General features: G+C 27.2%; 1 protein-coding gene across 7 annotated transcripts in view; it reads right to left on the bottom strand.

Annotated features, from left to right (window-relative positions):
• The window catches only part of LOC107453971 (TGF-beta receptor type-1), a 755412-nt gene that overhangs the window by 527964 nt on the left and 212393 nt on the right, over nt 1-15055 (bottom strand). The window contains exon 1 of one of the 7 annotated variants that reach the window (XM_016070993.5): nt 8620-9089. The exons of 4 other annotated variants lie outside the window; for them this stretch is intronic. The gene's annotated coding sequence lies outside the window, so the exon portion shown is untranslated. Of the gene's footprint in view, nt 1-4990; nt 5320-8619; nt 9090-15055 lie in introns of those variants that run through there. 2 more of the 7 variants (XM_016070991.5, XM_087159880.1) reach the window with 2 other exon arrangements.

The following is a 15055-nucleotide window of genomic DNA, read 5'->3' as shown; positions in this document are numbered from 1 at the left end:
TAAACAATCTAACTTTTGAAGAAAATCCATTTATTAATAATTAAGTTCATCTGAAATACTTAGTGGTGAACCTTTAACATCATTATCAATCTGTTTTGAAAGTTTAAGTCTAACTTTCATTATTTTCTTATTTTCTTTCCTTTGAAGTGCAGAATCTTATGCTCTTTTCTTTTTTTCTTCATCTTCTTATTCTTTTAAATCCAGATAAGGACACTATTTTAAGCTTATCCATTTTATAATAATCTAGCAAATGCAGTCGAAATATTCTACTTAAACATAAACGTATAACAAATAGAAGTTTGGGAAAACAATTTCCAAAAGTTTCAAAATTATCGTCTTATTATGCTGTTTTTTTATTAATGCTTATACCGACCTGGTTTTACAAAAAACCACAATCTTACAATTCCGTATTTGTGACATTGAAGTTGCGCGGCGGTTATAAAAAATGTCCGAACATGATTTAAATCTTTTATTGAAAATAAATAAATAATTAAAGTGTATAAGTACCTCTAACACACATAACAGTAACGCGCGTAACTTTTCGTTACGTGTGTTACCTTGAATAAAATTAATTATAAATTTTAACTATTGGCAGTTTTAATTCGAGAATTTTTTCCGTTGCATATCTTGCCTTCTTAATTTATAAAACAAAAATTTTTTAAATTTTCTTTTTTACTAAAGTTTTTACAGAAAAAAATGCAAAATTATGTTACGTGTGTTACTGGGAAATTAGACTATCTTGATTAATCGACTTTCAAACAAGCAAAAAAATTTAGGCCAAATTGAAAAAATACATTAAACAATGATAAAAGAGTAAAATAGTTATATTTATTACTAAAAACTATTTTATTGCTCTTTAATATTTTAAGAACTCCATTGGAATATAACATAACAAAGAAGACAACTCCTGTTAAAATTAATAGTGTTCCACCTTTTGTTAGAATTCACATAAATATTTTTTGTAATTCAAAACACTATCTTAACTATTAAAAAATGTACATCTTCTAGATTCCGAAATTGTGTCATTTTTGATTTTACGATAATTTTGAAAATTTAGTCACTCAGGACCACTTTTCGTGGAATCGCCCATTTAAGTAAATATGATTGAACAATCAAGTGAAGTAGTTTGATGTATGAAAACTGAATCATAAATAAAATATTAGGTAGTAGTCGTCAATGACAATTACTTAATCATAAATAAATTATACTGCAATTTATAAATAAAATAATTATTTTGTTCAAATTTTATTCCTTTAAAGCAATCATGGTGAAAAAATTAACGTTTGACTATTTTAATAAAAGCAGCTATAAGGTACATACAAGATTTGAAAATATTGTAGCAGTAAACAGAAAGACATAAATTAAACTGACTAAACATTTGAATAAAATTTTACTTTCATTGTATGACATGAGTATGAACTTTTCATACATTAGAGCTATCGAAAACATCTAGTTATAATAAAAAATATTGTTATAGAGTAAAAAAAAATTCTATTTTCTATTTTTCTATGTCTATTTTTATAATGAACGTCTATTTTCCTTAAAAAGAGTATTAAGTTAGAAAATAAGAGAAATATAGAATTTGTTGAGTTGCTCTTTCTTTGAAATAGATTTCGAAAAGAAAAATAAATCGTAAAAATTTTTTCTTCATAATTTGGAAAAACCCAATTGTCACTAAGTGATCACTTAAAAAGTACTGGCATATTGAGTGCAGCATCCGAAAAATAAAATTTGCTCTAAAATCCATTTTTACCGGGAAGTTTAATACCATAATTTTTCTTTCATAATATGGATATTTCGCTAAATTCCGTTAAATTCTGTGTATCTTACCTTCCGCTGGTAAGATAAACTGCACATGCTCGTTTTTTTCTTAGAGCTTACGTTACATTTCGTTGACGTGGTATTGTAGAGCTATTAAGTAGTTCAGAGCTGTAAAGCATTGATTTTTGTTTAAGCAAATCTCCGAATCAACAACATGTACGTTTTACTAATAGATCAAGAAGATTGCCCATTAAAACTAAGATGGAGGTTTCGTTATTACAAAATGTTAAAATGAATTGTGCGATTTTGCAACAATTAATTGATTTAATAAAAAAATAAATTTTATAGGTTTTAGTGTTAAATTGTGACTGTCTAATTGTATTAGGTCTATTAGAAACTAAATGTTTTTTCGTTACTTTAAAATTATAAATATGTTTATCTTAACTATGCAAATTGGTTTGGGAGAAATTGAATTTCTAGAGTACGTTTGTCCATTTTAAACTTTTGTTTTGATTTTTCAGAAGTTAAGATGATATTTCACTGCGTTAGCGTTTTTAACTCACGATATTTTGCAAAATTCTCTTACTTTTCTTCATGTAAATTTGATATTCTCAAACTGGCATATGCGCATTTCATCGAAAATGATGGTAAGAAGTTTCGCCTCTCTGATCGCCGGTACTTTTTAGAAGGAATTTCTTACAGCGTACCACAAAAAAAAAATCTTAAGAGCCCACAAAATATTTTGTCCGCCATGCCTATCTATGGCTTTGAATTAAATGAGTGAGAATCCGGTTAAAAATAAATTTTTTTGTTTTAGTACGAACATTAAATTGGTTGAATAGGGAGGGAATAACGTAATATTATTTTCAAGTCTTTCGTGTTTTTTAAGGTTTTAGAGAGTATACCCTAAAACTAATTATTGTGAATTTAGTTACAAACATTAAATTAGTAATGATGGAAATAACGTAATATTATTCACTCGTTTATGTAAATTGCTTTTCGATAGTGCTTTCGCATCAAAATTGTTGAAGTAACATTTAAATAGGTTTTTACAACGATTATTCGCAGATAGTTTCTATATAATAAAACCGTTATTGGAAAATATATAGATTTTAAGAACTTGTTATTTTCAAAGAGTATTTTCAAAACTGTATATAAGGTTCAATAACTACACAGAGAAAAAAATTATGGTCAGAACTACAAGAGGATTGCAAAATAGGTTTTTACAACGATTATTCGCAAATAGTTTCTATATAGTAAAACCGTTATTGGAAAATATATAGATTTTAAGAACTTGCTATTTTCAAAGAGTATTTTCAAAACTGTATATAAGGTTTAATAACTACACAGATAAAAAAATTATGGTCAGAACTACAAGAGGATTGCAAAATAGGTTTTTACAACGATTATTCGCAAATAGTTTCTATATAGTAAAACCGTTATTGGAAAATATATAGATTTTAAGAACTTGCTATTTTCAAAGAGTATTTTCAAAACTGTATATAAGGTTTAATAACTACACAGATAAAAAAATTATGGTCAGAACTACAAGAGGATTGCAAAATAGGTTTTTACAACGATTATTCGCAAATAGTTTCTATATAGTAAAACCGTTATTGGAAAATATATAGATTTTAAGAACTTGCTATTTTCAAAGAGTATTTTCAAAACTGTATATAAGGTTTAATAACTACACAGATAAAAAAATTATGGTCAGAACTACAAGAGGATTGCAAAATAGGTTTTTACAACGATTATTCGCAAATAGTTTCTATATAGTAAAACCGTTATTGGAAAATATATAGATTTTAAGAACTTGCTATTTTCAAAGAGTATTTTCAAAACTGTATATAAGGTTTAATAACTACACAGATAAAAAAATTATGGTCAGAACTACAAGAGGATTGCAAAATAGGTTTTTACAACGATTATTCGCAAATAGTTTCTATATAGTAAAACCGTTATTGGAAAATATATAGATTTTAAGAACTTGCTATTTTCAAAGAGTATTTTCAAAACTGTATATAAGGTTTAATAACTACACAGATAAAAAAATTATGGTCAGAACTACAAGAGGATTGCAAAATAGGTTTTTACAACGATTATTCGCAAATAGTTTCTATATAGTAAAACCGTTATTGGAAAATATATAGATTTTAAGAACTTGCTATTTTCAAAGAGTATTTTCAAAACTGTATATAAGGTTTAATTCAAAACTGTATATAACACAGATAAAAAAATTATGGTCAGAACTACAAGAGGATTGCAAAATAGGTTTTTACAACGATTATTCGCAAATAGTTTCTATATAGTAAAATCGTTATTGGAAAATATATAGATTTTAAGAACTTGCTATTTTCAAAGAGCATTTTCAAAACTGTATCTAAGGTTTAATAACTACACAGAGAAAAAAAGTATGTTCAAAACTGTAGGAGGACTGCAAAATTTCTATATGGGAACAACAAAAAGATCGATAATTTTTATCGAAGTGCTCTGCTAATGAGTTTGGTAAAGTGAGCAATAAAATATTGTTTTAAAAAAAATAATTAAAACGTATGCTAACTTTGCTAAATTTGATAATTTTCTCATGAAACCTTAGAGCATGGCATAAAACCATTAAACGGTATAATTTTTTTGTTGTTATTAAGTTGTTTTTCAATTTTGTATTTTTTAATAAATGTGGGGTAATAGCTATTATCTCAAAAACCAGAATTTTCCCTATACCGTTACCATATGAATGCAAAAATTACCAACTGAATGGTCAAAATACTGTTTATTTTGGTATTATTAAAAATTTTTTATTTTTTATTTTTATTCAGTACGGTAATTTTACCATAATTTTTTTCTGTGCATAAATTAAAAATTTTGTATTTATAGCAAAAATATAAGTAGAAACTATAAATAAATATCCTTTACAAATAGTTTAGTTAAAATAATTAGTTTCTAACGACTATTATTGGAAATAGCACCTTCATAGCAAAATTGTTATAAGAAACCAGTTTTATAGGCTTTTATAAATCCTGTCTGTAAATTGTGCCTTTATAGCAAGAATATTAGAAGACTCCAGTTTTCTAAAAAACAAATAACACAATTTTAATCAAATATTTTAACGCTCCAATAAAAGCTAGTATACAGATACGTACCTTAAGCTATAAAACAATAATTTTTTAAACTAGTTTATTATTTAGAACAAAGTGGAGATAAAATATTCTAGAATCAATGAGGGTACCTGCTAGTCGAAGTAATCCAATAATCCGATGCTTTTCAGCAACTTCAGTTAGCGATTGTAAGAAAGAATTTTATCTACTTTCATTACATCCAAAAACATTGGGTGCAAATTTCATTAAACATCCAACATCGATCTAAAAAGAACACCGGAACAAAAACCGAAGAACTATTTCAGGAAAAACATATCGATCACGCAAATATCAAAATCGAACATTAAAAGAGCGATCCTCCATAACAGTGTGTTTTATACGACGAGCCGCATGTTAATTTAATGGGTAGCGACGAGGCGGTTCTAATCGTTTGGAGGAAACATTGTTACTTCTTTCGAATGCGTGCGGATTGTTGTCATGACTGAACGAAAATTTTTAGTTTGTTTTTATTTTCTACTGTCTGGTTCTTTCGCTCAAATAACCTATCGCCGCTAACCTGACATAAAAAGGAATTTAAAATAAACTAGTGGTTAGCAGGTGTTGTCTAATTTGTTCTAAAAAGAAAAATGGTATATTTGGGTTTGATAGGCCTATATATATATATATATATATATATATATATATATATATATATATATATATATATATATATATATATATATATATATATATATATATATATATATAATTTCAGAAACGTCTGAATTTTTTTCAGTTTTTTCTATCTTTCAAATGTTGCCCAGACGGTGAAAAAATGTACATATCTGTTTCAGTTCGTAAAACGAATATCCTATAATTACGAAACGTCAGACGTTTTGATGGGATGAAAAACAACTAAAAGTTCGATTCGTTTCGAAGCATGGGGGTAACTTAATGCTAGCTGTCAGGCATTTTGACAAGGGGACTTTCCTGAATGTGACGTTTTATTAAATAGTTTCAAGAAGAAGTTATTTTAAATATTATAATTTTGTTACAGACAGAAGTATAATATTTTTACGATTGTTTATTTTTGAAACAAAATAAATTTTGAACATGACAACTTGAATAGATATAGTTTTGTGTCGAAAGCTTTCGAATAAAATGTTTAAATACAGTTATTTGGAAATAAAAGACTGTCTGAATGCAATGCTAAAGAGAAGTTGTGAAACATAACTGTGTAAAGCACGCCAGTTTTGATTAAGAATTAGTGAAAATTTCAAAATAATTTTTGAAAGTTTATTATTTTTTTTGTAACTTATGGTCTACCTCAACTGCAGTAGGAGTATCGTAACCCGTAGAATTAAAATGTCTGGAATAAATGATCTTGAACGCATCTAAAGTAAAAACATATTTTCTTATGTTATGGTGAAAGTTTGCCAAAATTGTCACCAAAGTTTGAATGCTTTTTCAATTGGGGAAATATTTTGCGAATTATCATACAAGCTATCGTGAATTATTATTCACGTGTAGAAGAAAAAATAATTGATTTAATTATCCCAAGGAAATCTGAAGAACTATTGTCAACAATTGTTACATTTATAATTTTGAATGTCATTTTAAATTACTTATTAAATTAATGTAAAAATTTGTGTATCTAACAAAATGTCTTCTAGCATTAGTTAAATAATCAAAAAAAAATAATAATTTACTTTTAAATTAATTATACTTATAAAAAAAATTAAATAATAATAAAAAAATAATTTCTTTACATGAATAAGTGAATGAAGTGAATAAGCATCTTTAAATAAGCACGAATTTATAATTTTGCTTATTTTTATTACTTTAATTAATTCCAAAGATAAAACTAAAATATGAGAAACTCCACTCTCATATTACAAATAGTGGTAGGAGCAATTCTTAGGAAAGAAGTATCTTTTAACAAATAAAGTACGAATTTGTGTTCAGATATCTTAATTTATAAAGAAGCTATGCCCACCAATCTCCTAATTTCTTCTCATTCAACATTTTTTCCAGAGATTTCAGACTTCGATATTTTCCTAAAAATAGCAAAATATTTTTCTTTCGAAATATACAATTATTGTAGATTAATGCAAGATCATTTTGCTAACATGTTAAACATAACTAAATGAACGATTATTTGTATTTGAAAAATTATCATCTGAACTTGAAAAGGGAACGATTCTTATAGCTCTCGATTTAGTTCTTTTTTTGGAAAATTCACTCTATTAAATTTTATTTCAGGAATCACGTGACATCTCTTACTTTCTCTTTTTGTTACTTTTGATTGACTTGATATCCACTCGAGCGTAAATTTATAAAATAAAGAAATAAGTATCTCGTGAGGGAAATTTTTTTTCCCTCAACTATGGATAAATGATCAATATTTAAATTAAAAAACCTACAAAAAATCATGAAAACATAAATTTGCAATAATTTTCCAACTAATTTGAATTTGAAGCAGAATTTGAGTTAATGTTCACAAATGAAAATGGCTCTTTCAGCACGTTAATGTTTAACTCCGTAGCTGAGCTGCATTTTAGTGGGTGGCTGATACACCAACTAATCTTTTTTATTTACTATCAGTTTAACAGTTAATAATTTTCGAACTAAAGATCGAATTTTTGATTGTTGATTAGCATGTTTTATTTTATTTACTAGAAGATCAACAGTTAATAACTCTCAAACTATAAATTATAACTTTTTTTACACATTTTCGTAGTTTCAAGTTTCTAAGTCTTATAAGTCTTATAGATTTTAAACAGCAAAAGCAAAAAGAAAAAAAAAACCTTAAGAAATCAAAAGTACGAAAAAATTCTCAAAACAAAACACTTAAAATTGCAACAACTTTCGAATAAATTTGAATTTAAGGGTAAAAAATATATTTGCATTAAGTTCATAAGTAAATATGTTTTTTTAGCACTTATGCTTCCCTATGGCCTGTAGTGTGAAGAGTTTTTCCTCTAGAAGTTTAACAGTTCTCGAACTTTTTATTGCAATGGTAAATAATTTTTTTATTCCATTGTACTCCCTCATATTTTCTACACATACTATTTGTATTTTAGAGTTTCTAAATTTTAAAGTTTGCGCACAGCAAAATATAGTGTAATGTTAAATTGAGCACCCAAAACAGCTTTGACACCCGCGGCTCTTGCCATTTTTGGATATACAGAGAAAATACTGCCTGTAAAAATTAATTAGCATTTATAAGGTAAGGCCCTTTAACCACACATAAAGATTCAGTCCTGCTATGTGAAAATTCAGTAATTAGATCAAAAGTTTTTAAGCATTTTTAGATTCTAAACTTTGTTGTTCATTTCTACCCTATCATTTTTAAGTAACTATATATATCACGTAAAATATTGACATATGTGAGCAAATTTGATGTCCGCACGCTAATGGTTTTTCCAAATAATTGTCGAACCAAGTTGAAAATAAAAAAATTATATTAAAAGGAGACACTATTTTCATAGCAACTACTATAATTTCGTAAATGAAATTACCGTGTTAGTTATCAACGAAATTATCGTGTATGGTGATTTGTAATTTGCATACGCAATTCGTTTGGTGCTTATTAGACATGGATTAGCATCAGTTCATCTGATATTGTGTACTTTTTTTTCCTGGAAGAGCCAAATACTTTAAATCCAAACGTATCTTAAATGAACGAGTATATTTTGCAACAAACAATAAGTTAAATATAAGTTCACGTAGAATCACTAAAACTGGTAAAACTAAATAAATAAATGAATGAAAAACTAACTTCTTAATCACGTAAACTTATCCTCTAGATGGTAGCCTCATTCGAATCTTGAATTTGATTGACGAGATTGATTTATCCTGAGCGAATATATCCAAACATCAGTTTCACTGTACCAGATAGACTCGTATAAGTTACCAACACGAGAAAGAGGAGGTTACTTTGGACTTCATTTCAATATAGAATCGGTAACAGTCTTCGGACTCCTTTTGAGATAAGTTCCGAATCAGTTTACTTTTCAAACTGATACAAGAGAACAGATGCTGATTGATACATCATCGATTTCGTTTCACTTTTCTACCCGCCAGATGAACTTATTTGCAGATTCAGTGCATGATTTGATTTATAAAATAAATAAAAAGGTAAAAGCACATCTGTAAATTGTATTTTTACAAGTCATGCTCGGGTTTCCCTCTTCATTTCACTATAATCATATTTTATTGTTATTCCAGTTGTCGTTTTAGACTTCTTTCTTCAGATTTAAAATAGAAGTACTGTGATAGATTCCAATGACGCAGCTGTTAGCTATATAGGAACAGCTGCATTCGCGCAGTGAGATTGACACAATTTTTAAACAGACTTCAAGGGAATGAAAAAGAAATTTATGGATTATATGAAAGAAAATTCTGAATATTTTAACTGAATTCAACTTTTAAAATATCGAATCATGTTCTGGGTCATTTTGCAATATTTGTCGAATATATGTATTCTTATTTTTAAAATTTGGTATAACAACTCCATATTTTTTTCCCTCTAAGATTAAGCAGGTTTATTTAAAAGAAAAACGTATATTGTGCTTAACTTTAATGGACGCTTTTCCGAATATCTTTCTCAAACACATCAAATATTAAATAAAAACTTTTTTTTTGTCTTTGCATATTTATAACCCGTGACTGTATATATGTTTTTTTTACGTAAGCAATAGACAATCGATATGTAGTGAGCAATCTTAGTACTTATTTTTATATTTTACATAGCTCTCAGCAATTTAGTCAGTTTTACCAATGGAAATAAACTTCTTAAAAAATCCATCAAAACTAAAACGATCAATCGATCAATTAAAAAAAAATAGTGGTCCACATCATAGGGTAAATAAAAATGAACTTAAAAGTTTTGCCTTAATATAAAGGAAGAAGTTTTTCTATGAAAAAATAATAAGATGATTATATGATAATTAGAGTTGATTATGTTCATTTTTGAAAATTTTCTCAAATATGTAACTGTTAAAGTATATTTAACACCACCTGCAGCATTGATAAAACTATAATTGTGTTCGTTATGATCGTTAAGTTATCGGTAAAATTTTAGCCAAATTTCTCATTTAATGATAAAATCAATCCACTTCTTTATAATTTGAAAAACGCATTTAAAAGTTTGTTTCCAAGCATGTTGTTTATCCAATACTTTAATATAATATTTTCACACTTTGTGCAAACATTTTTGTTGAATTATTGATTTATGTGAGCTTACGTGACGCATTATAAAGCGTGCTAAGTAGTCATCTGCTTACATGTTACGATTTCATAATTGTTTTGAAAACGAATTCGATATATTTAATCTGAATAAATATGACTTCTTTATTGACTTGCCTTCTAAATTATTACATGAAATACAATTTGAAATGGTAACACAGTGTTATGGTAGCACAAATTTAAATAAAAGCAACACTTCTGAATATTTGACTTTGGTATCTTATGTTGCATAATGTGATATAAAAATATTTTTTATGTATTATTAAGAGCTTTAAAATTGCTCAAATTATCCAACCAAAAAGTAGAAAGTTATTGAAACAAACAAATATTCAAATATGTAGATAATATAGATCATTTCTTTATTCACAACAAAAGTATTTTACTTGCCAAAAGTGTTATTATATGAAACAAATTCCAATCTTTTTAAAAAGTTGCGTTATTTACGGCATTTCTGATAAACCAATATTATGGAGATGAGGAATTTTATAGCAATCATTTGATACTTAAGCAAAATTTTTAGGCTAATTCGTAAAAAATGAGGCTAGAAGAAAAAATAAAAAATGAAACATTATTGAAAAAATTATAGCTTTGATCAAATAATGCAAAATTGCTCACATAATTGTTATAATTTGATTCGGGCTTATGAAGTGTTGAAGTGAATTATCACCTAGAGCATGCTTGACAAAAGTTTTGTTATTTTATGCAAAGTTCAGAGCGATACAAAAAAATTGAGTTATTTAAAATCCCCTTATTTTACATTAAATTTTACTTGCCAGATTAAATCAGTTTATCCATGAGTTAATTTAAGTTTGATTTTTAAAATTGGAATAATATGTAAGATTTCATCTTTATAGAACTTATGTATTATAATATTTTGATGATAATATAATTTAATTATGTTTGCAATTACAACAATGTTCAATGCAGTTCTCTTGCACGGCCCTGATCATAATTGCTATAATTAAGGACGTGCTTAAGAGGCTGCAAATTGGGGGGACAATCAGGTCACTAAAATTTATTACAGCTTCAAATCAGTTTGTTCATTTAGTAAAGTTTTGAATTTTAAACTTGGAATAATACGTAAGAATTGATCTTCGTGGAACTCTGTAATTATGTTTTTTCATGTTATTCATTATTTTGTATTATTTAATATTCATAATTGTAATTTGTGTCATTATTTTTTACTTAAATCTTTTTAAAAAACGAAGTTTTTCAATTATTATCCTAACAGGTGACGTTTTGCTCAAAGCAGCTAAAGTCTTAGACGTGGTCCTGGTTATGCTATCTTTAAAACATGATCTTGATAAAAATACAAATAATAATTACGCATTTTAGTACGTTTTAGATTTTTTTTAAAAATTGCATTTTTCGAAAATTTATTTGCTTAATAAGTCCCGTGCTTTTTTTTAAAGTTGCAAAGATGCAATGCATAGTTTTCATTTAATGCAATAATGCGTTGATACCAAATTTTGTTTTCATTTTAGTTATTTTATACATTTAGCGCTTTTTCCATGTAAAAATGGGATTTCTTTTGGAGTCAGATAAACGATCTTTTTTTTCCGGACTTTTTCAGTAATTCATAAAATTAACTTTTGATGAGATAGTTAAGATAGATAGAATTGTTCCTTGCTGCCACTATCTAAATTTCAGAATGATAGAACAAACGGTTCTGGAGTTTTATAGAGACGCACACACCCACTCTTCGTTTTATTATTATAGAGTCTATAAACTTTTAAATGAATTATTTTCAAACTAAAAAATATACATAGTTAAATAAGAAAAGGCACCCTTCCTTTCCAAAGCTATAAATATTTACTTTAATCAAAAAATAAAAATCTTTAAACAATTATTTTTGATAACATATTTTATTAACATTAGCATTGAATTACGTTCATTTACCAAATATCTATTTTAATATCTTTTACATTTTTCAAGCTAATAATTCTAACACAGAAGTAGAAAAGAACAGCATACAAGCACACTGCCATATTATATCCATTAAGTCATAAATCCCTGAAGAAACGTGAAAAGTATATTAAAATATTAAGAGTCATACAAACTAACTCTTTAAAACTAAAATCCATCTGAAAGACGAAAAAAAAATCCGTGAAAGCACTTACAGACACGAAACGCATTTAGATAACGATAATTCTCGAACAAAGCACACCAATCATTTTTAAACAGGGCGTTGCGCTATAAATCTAAACTGTAATTTTATGCAGCACTTACTATTAACGCGAACTAAATTTGTGTAACTCAGAGGCACTACAATGCAGTTATATTTACTATTCATTACACGAGAAAGGTAGTATGCAGAGAAAAGTGTTGAATTCGGCACGAGGACTACGATTCGTGCATCGTTCTGTCATTAGAGTATTATTATCTTCCACCGTTGATTTGGGGGTGGTCGGCAGTAATTTGCGTCCGAGTTAGTGTGAAGATGGATTTTAATTTGTGTCATTTTGGTAACTAGTACTGCCCAAAACAGGACTTAGTTTCAAGCATTGTTTGAGCACGGTTTTAAATAATGTTTGGAAATTTAAATTTTATGTAGTTTGATGTATGCAATATCGAATTAATTGCGGAAGGTAATGTGGAATTTTAAAACTACATTTGAGAAACATGTTTAAAGCACAAGTACAAATAATTTATATTAGAAAAAATCTGTCCATGTACGCTATTTGTTACTCGAAAAAAAATGGCGAATTATAAGCAACTTCGTTGCGTTGCACTATTTAAAATGATGCAAATTAAATAACTCAAGTGTCGTTTTGACAGCTCGTACTTCATAGATATGACTTATTTTTTAAGTAAACTTGAGTATTGTTTAAAATATTGTGTTGGGTGTGCTTGAAAATTTAAATTCAATGTATGAAATATCATGCAGATTGCGGAATTTTAGAAGTACATTCAAGAAAAATGTTTAAAAAATAATAATAAATTAATAATAAAAAAAATAATTAAAAAAATTCTGTCCATATAAATTTTTTTGCTACTAGAAAAAAGAACTCGAATTTGGACCATTTAGTTTGCATTTGACCAATGATCTACATATAAGCTAAACTATTACATATGAGTTAGAATAATTAGAATGCTCAGGACGATTTGAAAACATAGAGCAACCAATCGAAAATCAGAACATTGGACAGAAGTAAAATTATTTATATATGTCGAAGACGAATTAAAAAACTTGGCCCTTCGCAACCGTATTGTCGGCGTTTTACAACGCGTCAGGTTAATTTGAAATACCTCCAACCTTCTCTAGTTAGCCTGATATTTTATAGCTCTTTTCAATCCATCTAGGTGCCTTTTAAGTTATTATAAATTAACGAAGAATTAATTTGATAGTCTAAAGTGGCGTTATGCTTAATTGCATTTAAGAACAGAATTATAATAAAAAAAAACGAATTTTGTAATTGTGTTAAAATTTTTTTCAATTCGCTTATTTTCTAGATTGTGGCTACCTTAGATCTCTCTACCCCTAATTTGCGGGAGAGAGATCTAAATCCTTCGTAAAAAAGATATGTTAATTCAGAGAAAACACGTTTTTGTGCCTGATTTAGTAAATTAAAATATCATCTATATTAATTTATCAGCATATTTGAGGTCAACCCCTTAAACAATCAAGATTGGGTCTTAAAACGTGTAGAGCTGTTTATTAAATTTAAAGTTATTCAAAGTGTTAAGTTTTTTTTTTGTCACATTGTACATGTTTTATTTTTATCGTTTTGTGCCATCGAACCATAAGTGAAATTGAACACCCAAAACAGCAACGGCGACCATTATGATTTTTTATTATAAAAAAAATGATTTTTTTATTATAAAGAAACAAATAAAAAAATTAAAGTTGTCAGAATTTTAAAACAAGATCTAGTTTAAATAGAAATATCTGTAAAATGGATGGTGTCAGGACTTAAATTGCATATGTGGAACGTAAATGTGTGTGACATTTATTCATAACCAATTGTTCTACGTGATGAAACTGCGAAACAGTATGTATTTTACGCAAACATAACATTGAATACGGGGATTTGAGTCAAATAGAGTCATTGCGCTTGTCATCACGAAAATGCCATTAACTTTTGACATAAAAGGTAGCAGGAAATTATCATATCGAGTCTAAAAAAAGTAACTTCTGACGAGGCGGTGATAGCTTTGAACTCATTCAAATAAAAATTCTGGAACCTAAATCCATGACACCTGTGGCCTTTATCACGGTTTGCGTGCAATCTTGTGAACTATCAAAATAATGACAATGTTACGAGTGGAAGAGTTCAAATAAAAACTTTAAATTATTCAGAGTTTTTAACCAGTTTTTGTTCGTGAAGTATGACTGAATTGTGTTAACGTGTTGAATAATTTAAAATACTTAATAATAAATAAAATAAATAAATCAACATATCGCGGAAGTGCTAGTAAAACTAGACAGCTCAATATTTTTTCATTATTTTAAATTATTTCTAAATTATCAGACTATGGTACTGAAACGTTACATCTAAAAAGTTCTATAACCATATGTGACACTAAGTGGTGAAAGTCAGAACTAGAAAAACTCTTAAAACAAGAAAAATTATTATTTTTTGCTCAACATAAAAAATGATCAAAAACTGTTCTTTATTGCTGTCGGTGCATTCTTATTAGATAAAGTGCTTTCTTTTTGTAAAAAAAATCATATGATGCGAGATTTTATAAATAAAATAGACCCAGAAATCCTTATGATACAAAAAAATTTTCATTATTCAAAGCAAAATTATGCTATCAATATAATTAGTTTAAATTACTATTTTATTTACTGCTAAGTTTATTTAATTAATATTTTATTTATTGACAAACTTTTTGTCTTTTATTTTTGTTACAAAGATACTTAAAATACATTTGTTGAAGTTATCTTCACTATTGTTTTATTTTATGGAGTACTGTTAATGTTCAGCTTACTTCTTTTTCAGATATTTTTATTATATTTTTAT

Source organism: Parasteatoda tepidariorum, chromosome 3 (assembly GCF_982258835.1).
Source record: "Parasteatoda tepidariorum strain Cologne lab strain chromosome 3, Ptep-v5.0, whole genome shotgun sequence".
Lineage (NCBI taxonomy): Eukaryota > Metazoa > Arthropoda > Arachnida > Araneae > Theridiidae > Parasteatoda > Parasteatoda tepidariorum.
The sequence above is the reverse complement of the archived record's forward strand: the minus strand, read 5'-3'. Positions and strand labels throughout refer to the sequence as shown.